The sequence below is a fragment of the Astatotilapia calliptera genome, chromosome 4 (assembly GCF_964374335.1).
Source record: "Astatotilapia calliptera chromosome 4, fAstCal68.1, whole genome shotgun sequence".
In the NCBI taxonomy this organism is placed as follows: Eukaryota; Metazoa; Chordata; class Actinopteri; order Cichliformes; family Cichlidae; genus Astatotilapia; species Astatotilapia calliptera.
In genome coordinates, this window is record NC_137425.1 from 4,341,434 (window position 1) to 4,356,428 (window position 14,995).

The 14,995-nt window shown below is 40.3% G+C and overlaps 1 protein-coding gene across 1 annotated transcript in view; it reads left to right on the forward strand.

Moving 5' to 3' along the window:
- Positions 1-2,415: 2,415 nt before the first annotated feature.
- The window catches only part of sstr3a (somatostatin receptor 3a), a 44,326-nt gene continuing 31,746 nt past the window's right edge, over positions 2,416-14,995 (forward strand). Inside the window, exon 1 of the mRNA XM_026164072.2 lies at positions 2,416-2,999. The gene's annotated coding sequence lies outside the window, so the exon portion shown is untranslated. The remainder of the gene's footprint in view (positions 3,000-14,995) is intronic.

The following is a 14,995-nucleotide window of genomic DNA, read 5'->3' on the forward strand; positions in this document are numbered from 1 at the left end:
CATTGAAGTGTGTGTGTGTGTTTTGAATATTTTTGTGTTGAATGTGTGAGAAAATGCTGTGAAACTGTTAATTCTGTCCAAAACCAACTGTCATGGCGAGCGGAGTGAGCCGTGTGGAGATGATAAATGGTAAAGCGCATTTGTATAGCGCTTTACTCAGTCCCTAATGACCCCAAAGCGCTTTACACTACATTCAGTCATACATTCACACACTGGCAACGGCAAGCTACATTGTAGCCACAGCTGCCCTGGGGCGCACTGACAGAGGCGAGGCTGCCGGACACTGGCGCCACCGGGCCCTCTGACCACCACCAGTATGGCAAACATGGGGTTAGTATCTTGCCCAAGGATATTTGGCATGCAGCCAGGAGGCAACCTGGGATTGAACCACCGATCTTCTGATTAGTGGCTGACCTGCTCTGCCACCTGAGCTACAGCCACCCATGATAAAGGAGGATCCAATTGCAGGCACTTGTAAAGTTGTGAAAGTGGTTTATTGAATACACAGCACAGGGAAAAAATGGCAAACTAAACTATACTAAACTACAGAGCACGAACCTGAACGAGAACAAGCAGAGGAGAATGAAGCTGGACAGCAGGGAGAACACACAGGTGCGACATGGTGGATACACAGACAGACCAGCAACTACAATAACAGAAGACACGACTTAAATACACACAAAGAAACACAGGGAGATTACACACAGGTGGTGGACACAGCTGGGAGCAATTAACGAGACGAGACAAGAGGTAAAACTGAACACATTCACAAGAGACGCAGACCTTCACAATAAAACAGGAAACAAGACCTCACTACACAAAGACGCAGACTTGACACTGAGAGACAGACTGAATATAACACATGGAACCTAAATGCTAAACATGAGACACAAATCCTGAAACACATATAAACAGAAACATGGAACTCTAATAATAATAATCTATCATCATCATAATCATCACCACCACCACCAGTATACAGGAATAATCCATTATTCAAAGCCAAAACATAACAACTCCAAAATGCTGGGTCGAACCGCAACTGTACATCACGATGTGTTTAAATCAACCAATCAAGGTAAAAGTGATGTGCAGACTTTCAGCTTTAGATCAAAAGGTTGACTGACCAGCAGTTTTGTGGCCAGGTGAGACCTGTGAGGGAGGCCATTATTAGAAGTAACCTATCACAGAGACAGCAAAAATCTTCAGGAGTGGCCAAATCAACAATCTGGTACATTTAGAAAAGAGCCTTAAAGACCACAGAAGACAATTTAAATTGATGATGACAGAATTATTTCCATGGTTAAGAAAAACAGCATGACAGCATCCAATCAAGTCAAGAACACTTGAGGGAGTCGGGGTGTCATTGTCAAAGTCTTCAATGAAGAAAAACCTTTAATGGAAATAACAGAGATCAGGGTGAAAACCACTACTTACACTCAAGTCCAGAAGGGTCGGGTTAGACTTTACTAGAAAACATCTAATCCAAGATTTGATTAGACTGTACCAGGCATAAAGAGAACTAATGTGGGAAGCAGCTCATGATCTGCATGAACTGTTAATCATGGTGGAGGCAATGTTACGATATGGCCATGTACGGCTGCCAGATGAACTACACCACTAACGTTTACTGACTGCTGATAAAAGAAATGCAATAAACTCTGACGTGTACTCTCTGCTTGGATTCATCCAAATTCTGCAAAACATCATAGTGTAAATGGATAATGACCCAAAGCACACTGCAAAAGCAATCCTGGAGTTTCGTAAGGCAAAGAATTTGGATATTCTTCAGCAGCCAAGTCAGTCACCTGATCTGAACCCAGCAGAGCAGCTCTTCACTTCATAAATGCAAATCTAAACACAGAAACATCCACAAACAAGCAGCAACTGAAGGTGGCTGTAGTAAAGGCCTGACAGAGCATTTCAAGTCCATGGATTCCACACTTCAGGCAATTAGTGACCGCAAAGGATTTCCATACAAGTATTAAGGACACTCCTCATTATAAAATTATATTAGTTTGTCTAATTCATTTTAAGAACCTGTATAAACATTGCTGCAATTCCTGAAGAGTTAATATTGTGGTTTTATGAAGCCCCTTGAACTAAAGTGGAAAGTCTGCACTTCGTTTACATATGGGTTGTTGGAGTTAAAAGCTTTTATGCTGTACAAAAGTAAACGACAAATGTCTTTGTCCAACCAATTCTGAACCCAACTGAAGGCTATTTATCATTTTGTTAGATTCTGATGTTCATTCCTCTGGATTTTTGTAATTTTAATCTTTTTACTCTTTTTGATTTTGATTTCTTAAATCCGCTTTTCTGTTTTCCATCATTCTGTATAGTTTTGTGTTGTACTTGTCATTTCTTATGGCTTTTTCCTGCCTTCTTTTATGTTCTTTGTGATATTTTGGGGGATGATAAGACATATCTCCCGTTATGTCATCTTTTCTGTAAGGTCCTCAATTTTCAGAGTGCAAGCTGACTGTTATTTAGAGTAGAGGGAGGTACTTATATGCCCGACTGGCAGCTTTCTAGCTAAAGTGTTTAATTTAAAGTATCATAGACCACACCTGCTCTTTTTAATGGTTCTTTAGGCTTTGAAATGATACCTGCGCTACTACAGTCACATTCACAGAGTGTGCACACACGGGAACGACACACACACGCACACACCAAAGGATTTTAACACCTCCTATTTGACTGTGTGCGGCAGCAGAGCTGTTACCTAGTTACAAGCTAGAGACCGTGCGACCTGCGCTGTTCATAATGTTGCGGTGGGGACTCTGAGTGCATCAGTCTGTCCGGAGCAGACGGAGGGAGAAGTGAGAAGGAGGCGGACGGAGGAGCGCAGCGGGCTGCTTCTCTGCTGGAGATGCCACTGGAACTCATCCCGACGGAGGCAAAGTGCAGCGGCTCTTCTCGCGTTGTTTCACCGATAAATCCAGCAAAGCCCCGGTAAAAGTCTGGTCCTGAAGGTGCGGAGAAGTCTCAGCTTTAAGGTAAGTTTGGGTATCTGTTGTAAACCTGACCGGTTCATACTAATGGATGTTTGCTGTGAATGAGTGCGGACAGCTGATGATGATCTGTTAGCTCACCTGTACATTCAGATGATTTATGGTTAACGAGAGTTTTCCGTTAAATGCTTTTAAATAACCCTTACAGACATGTTTAGGAAGTTCTGAATGAATTAAAATTAAAGGCACAAATTCTTCACACAACAAACTGCACGCTTTTTAATATTTAGACCATTTTTTCACTGCAATAAATGCCAAATCAGCAACTTTAAAGATTCTACTACAGTCGGAAACCTTTCAGCTACAGCAGCCATGGGCAGATTGTGAGACAAAAGCACCCCCTCCGTACACACATGTAAAAGGTACCCACCCCACTGAGAAGGCTGACCCCCTCCCCAGACTGAATGAGTCACGGAATGATTGTGAAGGCTGTGGCCATTTTCTTCTTCCTCTGCTGGTTTTAGTTTTCTTTGGATTGTGTGTCTCTTTTAGAAATGTTTGCATCTCTTTAATTGTATTTTTGAGCTGTTTGTGAGTTATTTTTGCCTTCTTTGATGATTCTATAATGATTTTTTGTGGTATTTCTAGTCACATGCTTGTGGTCAGTTTTTGTTTGTGTGGTTCTTATTTTGTTTTTAGTGTTTTTGTTAATCTTTTTTAAAATTAATTTTGGTGATGCTTTTAGTAGTTTTATTTGTTTTTGTGGCCAGTTTCTTTGATCCTGCAGTTGTTAATTCTTTTAGTCTCTTTCTGTGCTCTCTCTGATAGTTTTATTTTTTTCTGTAGTTTAGGTCATTAGTTTTTTTCCCCCTGTGGTTTATTTTGTATTTTTAGCTATTCTGAGTTTTTGTGTGTAGTCTTTTTGTGCATCTTTGTGTCTTTTGTGCACTCGAAGGACTTTATGCAGTAAAGCTTCATTTAAACCTAATTTAAGCTTAGCCTACGCAGCTGGCTCTCACCACTGCCAACAGCATCCAGTGAAAAAGTCCTTTTTAAAAAAATGGTTTGATCAGGATGTATTTCAATATTGCAGGGGAGATGGAAGAACTACTTGTGAGCGATGTATTACTTCACAAATACCTTGCATATTTAAGCTTATTTGGTATCATGAAAAGAAAAAAAAGATTAAAATCTCTGTATCTTACAGCGATTCTTGTTTAAAAAGGGATTCTGTGCTTTTCTGAGGTAGTTCACATTCAGTGCAAACTGCTCCTCACTGTCAAATATAAGTGAGAGGCATCTATATTTGACAATGAAATGAGGCAGAAACATAATGAGTTACTTCTTTTAGGCACTAGTAGCATATTTAGTCCAAAATTCCCAATATTTTACATTTTCTGTTATGGTCTTATACTAAAGGTCATTTTCTACATCTAGTTTATCTCATTGAGAGTCCAGTCGTCACCTGTTGGGAGCATTTGGCTGCAGCCATTTCCATGCAATGGTCTTCTCTCCTGCAGGCAAATGCATTTTAATGAGCTACTCATTCTGTTTCCTGGGTTTATCCATGATTTTGCACAGGTACTGTGTAACAAAAGGGCAGTCGGCTTCTGAATCCTTCAGGCAGCTTTAGTGACTTCTTTCAAAGGCACTTTGTTAGGAAACGCAGATGAGATTCTCATAACAGCCGCATCTCTTTGCTTGCTCTGTACTCTCATTTACATACATATATTTTAGTCCTGCAGCTTGTGTGTATTTCTGATTAACCGGCCAGTTATTTATGCTTTTGTTCAGCTAAAAAATAGATTAAAAATACATTACAATATGCATTTCTATAGTTTAAGGGCAAACACAGATGTTTTTACTATAATGGAAGAACAAGGAAAACGAAAGCTAATATTGCATTTAAGAACTTTTTAGCATTTTTGGATAAAAAAAAATCAATAAAGAAAAGATTGTAACTACTTATCTACCCATCTAGTTATACTCACCATCATCTATGTTCCTGTGTGGTTACTGCTTTTAGAAGAACTCTACATAACACAATAACCAAACTCTAAATACAGTACATACTCTAAATAACTAAATACAGACCTTAGACCTTGATGTAAACAAGCAAAAAATATACAATTTCTCCTTTTTTAAAATCTTTACAATCCAGTCATTTTACTGTGTTTCACTCATTTTAGTAAATACAATTAACTGCTATTAAAAATTATTATAAACAAGCTTAACAAAAACACCCTGTTTCATTTTGTTTCAGCCACATTTTGGGATTTTAGACCTAAATATGGAGCTCTCATTTATGATACTGGTATCTTTGGTGAGATCATTATCAGAGCGGTATCTCAGTGAAGTGAAGTTTGAGTGTTTGACAAGACGTTTGGGAGAAAACACTTTCCTTTTTCTCCTGTAAAAAAAAAGGAAAAAGAAGTTCCCTACTGTGTTTATGACAGTCTGAGTGTGATTACCAGCCAACTTGATTTCCACCATTTATTGTGAAAGAGTAGAAAACGCATCACGTCTCCATCATGTGAAACCACTCAAGATGTAAAATGCTCGATCTTTTCCTGGTATTTGATTTTTTTCTTTTGCTTTGCATTTCAAATCTAAAGGAGTCAAACACTCATTTTATTGAAAATGTGATCCTTGAAGTTAATTGAGATGCATTTGCAAAATAATAGCAAACTGATGCCATCATCTGCCCACAAATGAGTCAAACACACACACACAGAGTCACCACAGGTGGGTAGCTAACAAGCACAATCCACAGCCTCATTTCAGGCAGAATTGCCTTTTAAGAGGAGAGTAAATTATCTCTGGTAACATTATGATATCTCACTACATTTAAACAGATTGTGGTGGGTTTTCTTTCCCCTTTCTTGTAGAGATGTACAGATAAAATATTTAACATTGCTGGTTTACTCCAGTCATGAAAAAAGGTTGTCATGGTTATGCACCTTTTAAATAAAAGTTCAGTCATGAAGAAATATAGTATATTTTTAATGAAATGAGCATATTTTAAAATAAACTCTTTACATAAGAAATTATAGTTGGACTGACTCTTCCAGGCCCCCTTCCACCTGCTCCCCACTCTCACTACAGGTCAACATGGCATCTGTCAGTCACTCTCCCCAGAGACTTCTGTCTGACCTCATCTGTCAACCTGTCCATCGCAACAAGAAGGGGCTCAGAGCTGATACTTGATGTTATCCCCCCCACCTTGAACCCATCTGTCACTCCTACCACCTACCTCACCGTTGTCTCTATGCATACATGTCCTTCACCACCCTCACATACTTCTCTGCCACTCCAGACTTCCTCATGCAGCACCACAGTTCCTCATTTGACACCTTATCATATACTTTCTCTGGATCCTCAAAAACACAATGAAGCTCCTTCCGAAATTCTCATAAGGAGAACCTCTCTCCTTCAACAACTCTTTCCCATATCCTCATGGTATAGCTCATCAGCTTTATTCCTCTGTAGTTACTACAGCTCTGCACTTCAACCCTGTTCTTAAACATCAGTACCATTACACTGATTGTTGTGGACTTTTTGATTTCAGTGGTTAAAAAGTCCACTGTCTTCTCTCCTAGACATCTCCATACGTTCACAGCTATGTCATCTGGACAATCCACCTTTCATTGGATGTATGTTCATCCACTCCAGCCCTCACGTCCTCCTTACTTATTGTTTGCACTTCCTGGTTCACTATCTTCATTCATCCTCCTCTGACTCTTATTCTCTACAATCAGCTCCTCAAAGTTCTCCACCTTGTCAGCACACTTTCTTCAGTTGTTAGTACATTTCCATCTCAATCCTTGATCATCCTAACCTACTGCACATCCTTTCCGGTTCGATGTGTCTGCCTAATGAATTGATTCAAGTCCTTTTCTCCTTCCTTAGTGTCCAGCTTAAATACAGTTTGGTTCATAAATATTTGGACAGAGGCCATTTTTTTCTAATTTTGGTTCTTTACATTACCAAAATTAATTTTAAATGAAAATTCTGGGTTTCTTCCTTTTTAATCCTCTGCCAGGCCTTTAATTCAGCGGCTTTCATTTGCTGTATGTTTTGGGTCATTGTTCATCTGTAGTATGAAACATGCCCAATCAGTTTGACTGCATCTAGCTGGATTTGAGCAGACATTGAATCTTTGAACAGTTCTGAAGTTATCCGGTTGCTTCTGTCCTGTGTCTCATCATCAATAAACACTAGTGTCTCTGTACCACTGGCAGCAATGTACTTCCAAGCCATCACACTGCTCCGCCATGTTTCACTGATGATGTGGTGTGCTTTGGATCGTGAGCTGTTCCACACCTTCTCCAGACTTTTTGTTGCCATCATTCTGGTAGAGGTTGATCTTGGTTTCATCTTTCCAAAGAATGGTTTTCCAGAATTGTGCTGGCGTTTTTAGATTTTTAGAAGTCCAATCTAGCTTTTCTATTCTTGGGGCTTATGAGTGACTTGCAGCATGCAGTGAACCCTCCATATTTACATGCAGGCTTCTCTTTATGGTAGACTTGAATATTGATATACCTACACTACATCCTGGAGAGTGATGTTCACTTGGTTGGCCGTTGTGAAGGCGTTCATTATCATAGAAATGATTCTGCGATCATCCACCACTGTTGTCTTTTGTGGACTTCCAGGTCTTTTTGCATTCCTGAGTTCACCAGTGGTTTCTTTCTTTCTCAAGATGTACCAAACTGTAAATTTTGCCAATCCAACTATTGTAGCCTTTCTTGGATGGATTTTCTTTCTTTCTGTTATTTTCAGCTTAAAGATGACTTGTTTCATCCTGCATGGAGAGCTTTGACTGCATGTCGAGTGTTCACAGCAAAATCTTCCAAATGCAAGCACCACACCTGAAATCAAATCCAGGCCTTTTATCTGCATCATTGATAATGAGCCTATAGTCTACCCATGTTCCTCCTTCTTGAGAGATCTGCTATGTTAGCTTAAACAAGTTAAATAGATTTGTCAACCAATCAGTAAAACACTCAGCTGATCATCAGTCTCTTAAATAAGCAAACAAACTGCACTTGATCAAAATTCAGGCTTTCATATTGCATCCTTCCAGTTAATCCATGTGACTGCAAATCGAAACACGAGTCCAAGTTTTTAAATTGCCTCGAAATTTATGTAAAGAAGTACAAGTCTGGAAGCGGCTTTGATCATGTAGCTGAAAGATGCGAAAAACAAAATGTTTTTTTTTTCCTTCAGCTTCTGAGATTGACATCTACCTCATATACAGGGCCAACACAAGAAAGAAAAAGGTCCCCAGAGCATACAGTAAAAGTAAAGCCAGAATTGGATCTCAGGCTGCGAGTTTATTAAGTTCGTCTGACTCCCCGAGCCCTTAGGAGAAGCCTTCATAACCCCTCTCTTAGGCTTCAGAAAGGCGGCGGCAGCAGCACCCTTAGGGTATCAGACTTCCTACTGAGTTCTAAGGAAAGGAGGTACAAATAAAGATGTTAAATATTCATGTTGAGCCACGAGTCCCTGATTTATTCAAGTAATGTTGATTTCGTTCTGAACATTGGCAGAAAAAGATTGCCAACACTTCTGATCCTCAGCTTTAAGCCCACACATGAACTTTATGAACAACATCACTTTTTTCCCCATATGTTGACCAACGCGTCCCACACAGTTGTATAAGGTCACACTTGTAGACAAAAAAAAGAACAAAAAGAACAAAAAGAAGAAAAAAACATGTTTTAGTGACATATGTAGTTGGTTTTACAGGGCCGATAAATCTTTTTTTTTTTTTTTAAATAGCAGTAGTTATATTTATAAGACTGTACATACTTTGTCTGTTCTTAAAATACACTGAAACTCTTTGAATGGCAGATCTACTTTGACAAAGTTTCAGAGCTGTGAGTAGTAATGGACTTTTTTCATATTTTATGGACAAGATTATTTTCAGTTTAAATTAAAAAATAACTGGAAGATTAAATAAAAAAATGGGATCGAATTGTCAGATTCATTCCCTCCCCAGACGGCCACTCACATCCTGGGCCATCTGACCTCAGGAAATCACATGATAGGGTGGGGCCAGGTTTCACAATGAGCTCACCCGAAACCCTGGCTGATTAGGACCCACACCTGCTTTCACACCTTGGCTCATGGGATTAGGTAGAGGATCATCAGGGGGTCCTTTGTCCCTCTTTGGGGGGGAAACTCCCACTGGGTTTAAATCTGAGACTCCCCACCAATTGGACCCTTAGAACTGAAGAAGCTTCTCGGATGAGACGTGAAACGTCTTCAAGCAACTAAAAGAAGTCCAGACGCTTTTCTTTCCAAGTTCCTTAGACTATGATGACCTGGATGACTGAGAACCTTCACAGACATTCATTCCCGATGTTTGCTGGATTTTGCCAGGGCAGGCAGCAGCAGAGGAATGCGAAAGGTGATTTCAGTTTTGGTGGTGGTCTCGGGAATTTGTCTCCGTGGATGATTTGGTCCTGTTGTCTTCATTAACCAATGACCTCTATTTCGCTCAGGGGCGTAATAGTCTGAATGGTGAGTGGAAAGGATGACAGAGTGTTTGGTGAGAAGTGGGTGGATCATTCCATGTTATTCCTGATTTAGACTTCTACGAAATCAACGTCGTAATTTACGAAATAACCTTTTTTATGTTTTAAGAGTGTATGGTTATGTGGAAGGTTACTGTTAAGTAACCTTCCACATAACCATGGCTGTGTGCGGACAGGGATAGGACCCAAGGTGCAGACTCCAGAGACAAACTTAATCCAAAACAGCTTTAATGCTGAACGCAAACATAACATAACTGGAAAAAACTCAAAATAAACTAACACCGGTGGACTGGCAAAACACACAGCAAAATAAACGGTAGATCGCGACACTGACATAGAGAAACACAGGGCTTAAGTACACAGAGGGAGCAATCAGGGAATGGGTAACAGGAGGGAAACACAGCTGGGGCAAATCAGAACTGACGAGACAAAAGGAAGCGTAAACTGAACACACTGAGATAAGACAGAGACCTTCAAAGTAAAACAGGAAACACATAACACAGACTCACATGCAGGCACTACAGAGGGAACAGAGACGTGGGACCAGGGCAGACACAAACACTGACTGAACACGGGGATATAGGAACTAAGGATACACAGAGACGCGAACTAGACAAGGGGATACAGGTGATAGGGGAGACAGAGCAACTAAAGAAGACAGAGACATAAACCATAAGACAGAACTCAAAGAAACCAAAGACTAAAAAGTATAAATAATATAATAAACTCAAATACCCTGGGTCAACGACCCAGGCATCCTAACAGTTACAGCATAGTGTTAAAAGGATTTCCAGTTATGCTGTAAGTTACGATGTGGATTTCACACAGAAGTGTAAATCACGCTTTAAGCCTAGTATATGGTTACCACATTGGTTGTTGTGAACAGCAACAGAGATGTCCATTTATACAAGCAATTAAGGTGCACTGAACAGTCTTCTCCAGAATTGTCTGTGGTCTGTATTTGTATAGCGCTTTACTTGGTCCTTAGGACCCCAAAGCGCTTTACACTATACACAATCATCCACCCATTCACACATTGGTGATGGCAAGCTACAGTGTACCCACAGCCACCCTGGGGCGCACTGACAGAGGCGAGGCTGCTGGACACTGGCGCCACCGGGCCCTCTGACCACCACCAGTAGGCATCGGGTGAAGTGTCTTGCCCAAGGACACAACGACCGAGACTGTCGGAGCTCGAACCGGCAACCTTCCGATTACAAGACGAACGCCCAACTCTTGAGCCACGATCGCCCCATGATAGGCACTGGTATTGCAGGTCAGAAAAAAGAACTCAGGATCAGTGCTGGTTTACGATTAGAGGTCGTTAAAACAAGAAGCAGACTTATGGCTCACACCAATGTTAATGGGGGCAACAAGAAGCATGCGCCTAAACAGGCAGTCAGCAGTGCCTCAAACGGAGGAGTTCAAGGATCTTGGAGTCTTGGTCTTGAGTGGGGGGAGAGTGGGGACCAAGAAAGGGATCAGTGTAGTGTCTGCAGTGATGCAGATATTGTACAGGTCTTTTGCAGGGATTTGATTATGACAGCTGATCTGCATCCTTACACTCATCCATGGCAACGAAGAGTGGGTAGTGACTATGAGAAAATATCACAGAAACAAGCAGAGGATTGAGCATCCTCTGAATGGTGTCTGAGAAAATCAGAATCAGAATCATCGATAACTGTTTACCATATACATGAGGAGTTGACAGTATAGATATATCACCAGTATCAGTATCATTATCACTCTCAAAGGCTGAACCAGATGAGGGGTTGAGGCCAGGGCATGAGGAGAGTGAGTTGGAAAGGTTGGTGGTCCCCTTGAATTGCTGGAGGTGGTGGCTGGGGGAGAGGGAGGTCTGGGCATGTTTACTAACAATAGCTCCACTGCACTCTTACCTGATACTGATAGAAAATGGATGGATGGCTTGATTGATCAATTATTGGATTGAGAATGTAAATACTATAATCAGCCTAACCAAAACTGCTAAATCCCCGATGTTCTAAAATGCGCCAGCTCTTCACCAAATCTTGGTATCTCAAAACAACGCTGACCTTTAAACAAAACAGAATATTTTCTTTATTTTTCAGCCCGAAGGTTCCTGCGTATTCTTCACCTTCCAGATGTTATTAGATTGAATGAGTCATTATGATTGCACAAAAACCACAGCATAGCCACAGAATCCCTGAAGACACTAAAGGCCCTACTAGTGCCTTCTCTGGTCTTAAGAGGAAACTGAACTGCTTTTGTAACTGTAATAAGGAACAATAAGAGAAAATGCAAATACATATTTGCATGTAATTTCAGCCGGTATTGCTTTGTCTCTAAAGTTTGACATTTTACAAAAATATGCTTCCTTGCTCTCTTATTGAGACTCAGCGCTCCCTGAAGTGGTATCGATCTGTCTGTTTTTCCTCTGCAGATTCTCTGAAGGCCACATCACGCATTTTGAAAGAAAAGCGAGCCCTTTCAACAAAAGAAAAGCATTTGTGACACTTCTGATCTTCTGAAATGGTGCTCATGATGCTTCTATTGTGACACACTGTGTGAGATTGAATACTACAGTTGTGAAGTAAATGGACAGTGAAATGAAATGAACTGCCTCTACATGGCTTTGCTGTGTGGCTGCACAATTCAAATATAGTGTTACTTTGTGTCTAATGGGAATTTCTCTACAGCACTGCTATGGTAGAACCATAAAAGAATTGTGGAAATGTCTAAAACTGTTCTCATTTTTGACTAACTATTTAATGCCATCTTTAGTTATTTAGAAATATACATAATAAATGTTCTCCAGAAGTAAGATGCATAAAATTAAACTCACAGTTCAAACTGTGTTTATATACAAAAGCTTAGATGCTTTAGTGGTGTCAGAAATAAAGCTTTGTGTGTACGCATGGCCCTATTTTCTAAATCTCATTCACATTTACATGAGCATGTAATCTTTAAGTAGAGAGAGACAGCTTCATAAGAAAGGTGGACAGAAATGCTTTTCTGATGAAAACATCTTGTGGAATATTTAGCTGCCAATAACATTTTCCTGGTACTGTGCAAGGTATGGCTGTTGAGTTTTAATACATATATATACCAAGTAAGATTTGATATTTAAGACACTTTGGAAGCAATCATAAATGTACCTGTAAAAAGTTTCCATAAGAAATGTAACCATAAGAAAAAGCCGGAACAAGATTGTCATATATTTAACAGGATGAAAAATGAATAACAAATAAAGGCCCTCCATTCAGACAAGTGCCTTTTAAATTTAATAGTTTCTTTTGGACTTCTTTCTTCAGAGTGACAATATGAAACATTTGTGTGTGTTTAAAGCAAATGACAAATGTTCCAAGTATATATCACAAGTTTAACCATCCATTTCAACTCCTTATCAGAGTCTGGTTCACAGGGGCAGCACTTTAAGCTAAAATGCCTTCATCTCTATCTCTAAGGCCCCCATCACCAGAGGTGATGACATCAAGGCATTTCCAAGTCAGCTGAGATACAAAATCTCTTCAGTATGTCTGGAGTCTAGAAACACTTCATATAGGAAGCTTAGCAGCAGCTCTACTCTGAGACACCTTGAATGACCAAACTGATGCTTATTTCTCCAGCTTGTATTCCTTTTCTTTTACCCACACGTCATGGGTGAGTGTAGGATTGGTGATTAACAATCAAATTAACAACTTTTCTTTCATGCTTCGGCCTCTCTGGTGTCTAATCAAAAAATCCAAACAACTACTGTTGGTTGCAGTGCATTTCAAACTAACACATTTCTGTAATAATACTGCATCTTTCAGTTACTGCACTACATTCAGTAATTACGTTAGAGTTGCAACTATGTTGTTACTTGTGTTGCAACACAAGTAACAACATAGCTACACGATGGGTACAACTATGTACTTCTGGATGTCGTACAACTATACGATGGGTGGATAAAGAGGAGAAAAAACCTATCATCCATGCCTTTTTCTTCCTGCATACATGCGCTACAATCAGCTGACTCTGGTCCATGTGCAGGAAAGAGGAAAAAGATGGAGTGGTTTACAACTTTTCAGGAATGCCGATATGGACATTTTCTATAGGACAAAAGGGCAAGAGCATATTGGTAACGTGCAAACCACAAAGACCCCAGAGTGACGTTAAAGCCAAACAACAAATACATATTCCACATTGACTAAGGTTTATATTGTTGGTAACCATGTCCAGTGTTGGGAAGGTTACTTTTAAAATGTATTCCATTACAGAATACAGAATACATGCCCCAAAATGTATTCTGTAACGTATTCCGTTACGTTACTCAATGACAGTAACGTATTCTGAATACTTTGGATTACTTAATATATTATCATGCTTTTTACAACAACGTGAATGTACTATTGCTGTGTGATTTATTACTATTACTGAAGGTCCGCGACTCCGAGCTGTAGTAAAGGGACCTCTGACTAATACGGCGGGGTCCCTGTCGGCTCGTAGCCGAAAAATAGCTTTACTTTGTTGTGTGGGTCAGCTTTTCTTGCGAGAGACAGAGAGAGGCGTTGAAAGACTGCTCCAACGGAACTTATTGTTTTCGGAGGAAAACACGAACACGGTGTACAGTCGAGTCTTAATAGCTTACTTACAACTGGGCTCGTCAGGCACTCTTCTTGGCTGAAGTGGTTATTATTATATTTACATGCTTCCATGCTCCAGCTTTTTCCTCGATGACAACTCCAACCTTTCCACTCCCCTTTTTCTCTCTCCCTCCTCGCGCTCACAGACCCATAATGTGTATGGCAGTCCATTCTCCCTGCAACACGGACTACACTGGCCATGATGCTACATTCTTTAGAGCTATGCTTGTAGCATTCTGCCTGTTAGCTTAGCACAACAACAACAACGAAAAGGCGCTCTCTCACCTAGGAAACACACAGTCGCAGAGAGAGAGAGAGAGCGTCGCCCTGTAAACATGGCAACCGTAGCGCTGCCGCCTGGAACAACAGAACGTAGCTGTCAAACAAAACCCAAACAGTCCTGACCCGCGACAAAATGAAACAGGAAAGTACCGCAGTGTAATCCATTTATTTCAACAAAGTAACTGTATTCTGAATACCACCTTTTTAAACGGTAACTGTAACGGAATACAGTTACTCATATTTTGTATTTTAAATACGTAACGGCGGTACATGTATTCCGTTACTCCCCAACACTGACCATGTCTCTTTTACACATTCATACAAGCACTTTTTCTATATTGAGTGCTTAATATGCACGCTTAGATGAATTTATAGGGAGCAACTTGGGTTTCATAGCTGGCTTGAACCACCAACTTTCTGATTCCTAGATTACCTGCCCTACCTGTTACAGCTAACCCCACAATGCATTTAAGTTTATGTTATGGAGTAAAGTGAAAATGATTTAATGAGTAGTGTAACCAGTGAATGAGCCTAAATCAAAAAAAGTGTGCATCTCTGTGATTCAAGCAGTTTCTTGCAAATCTGCACGAGAACACGTTAACGTTACCAG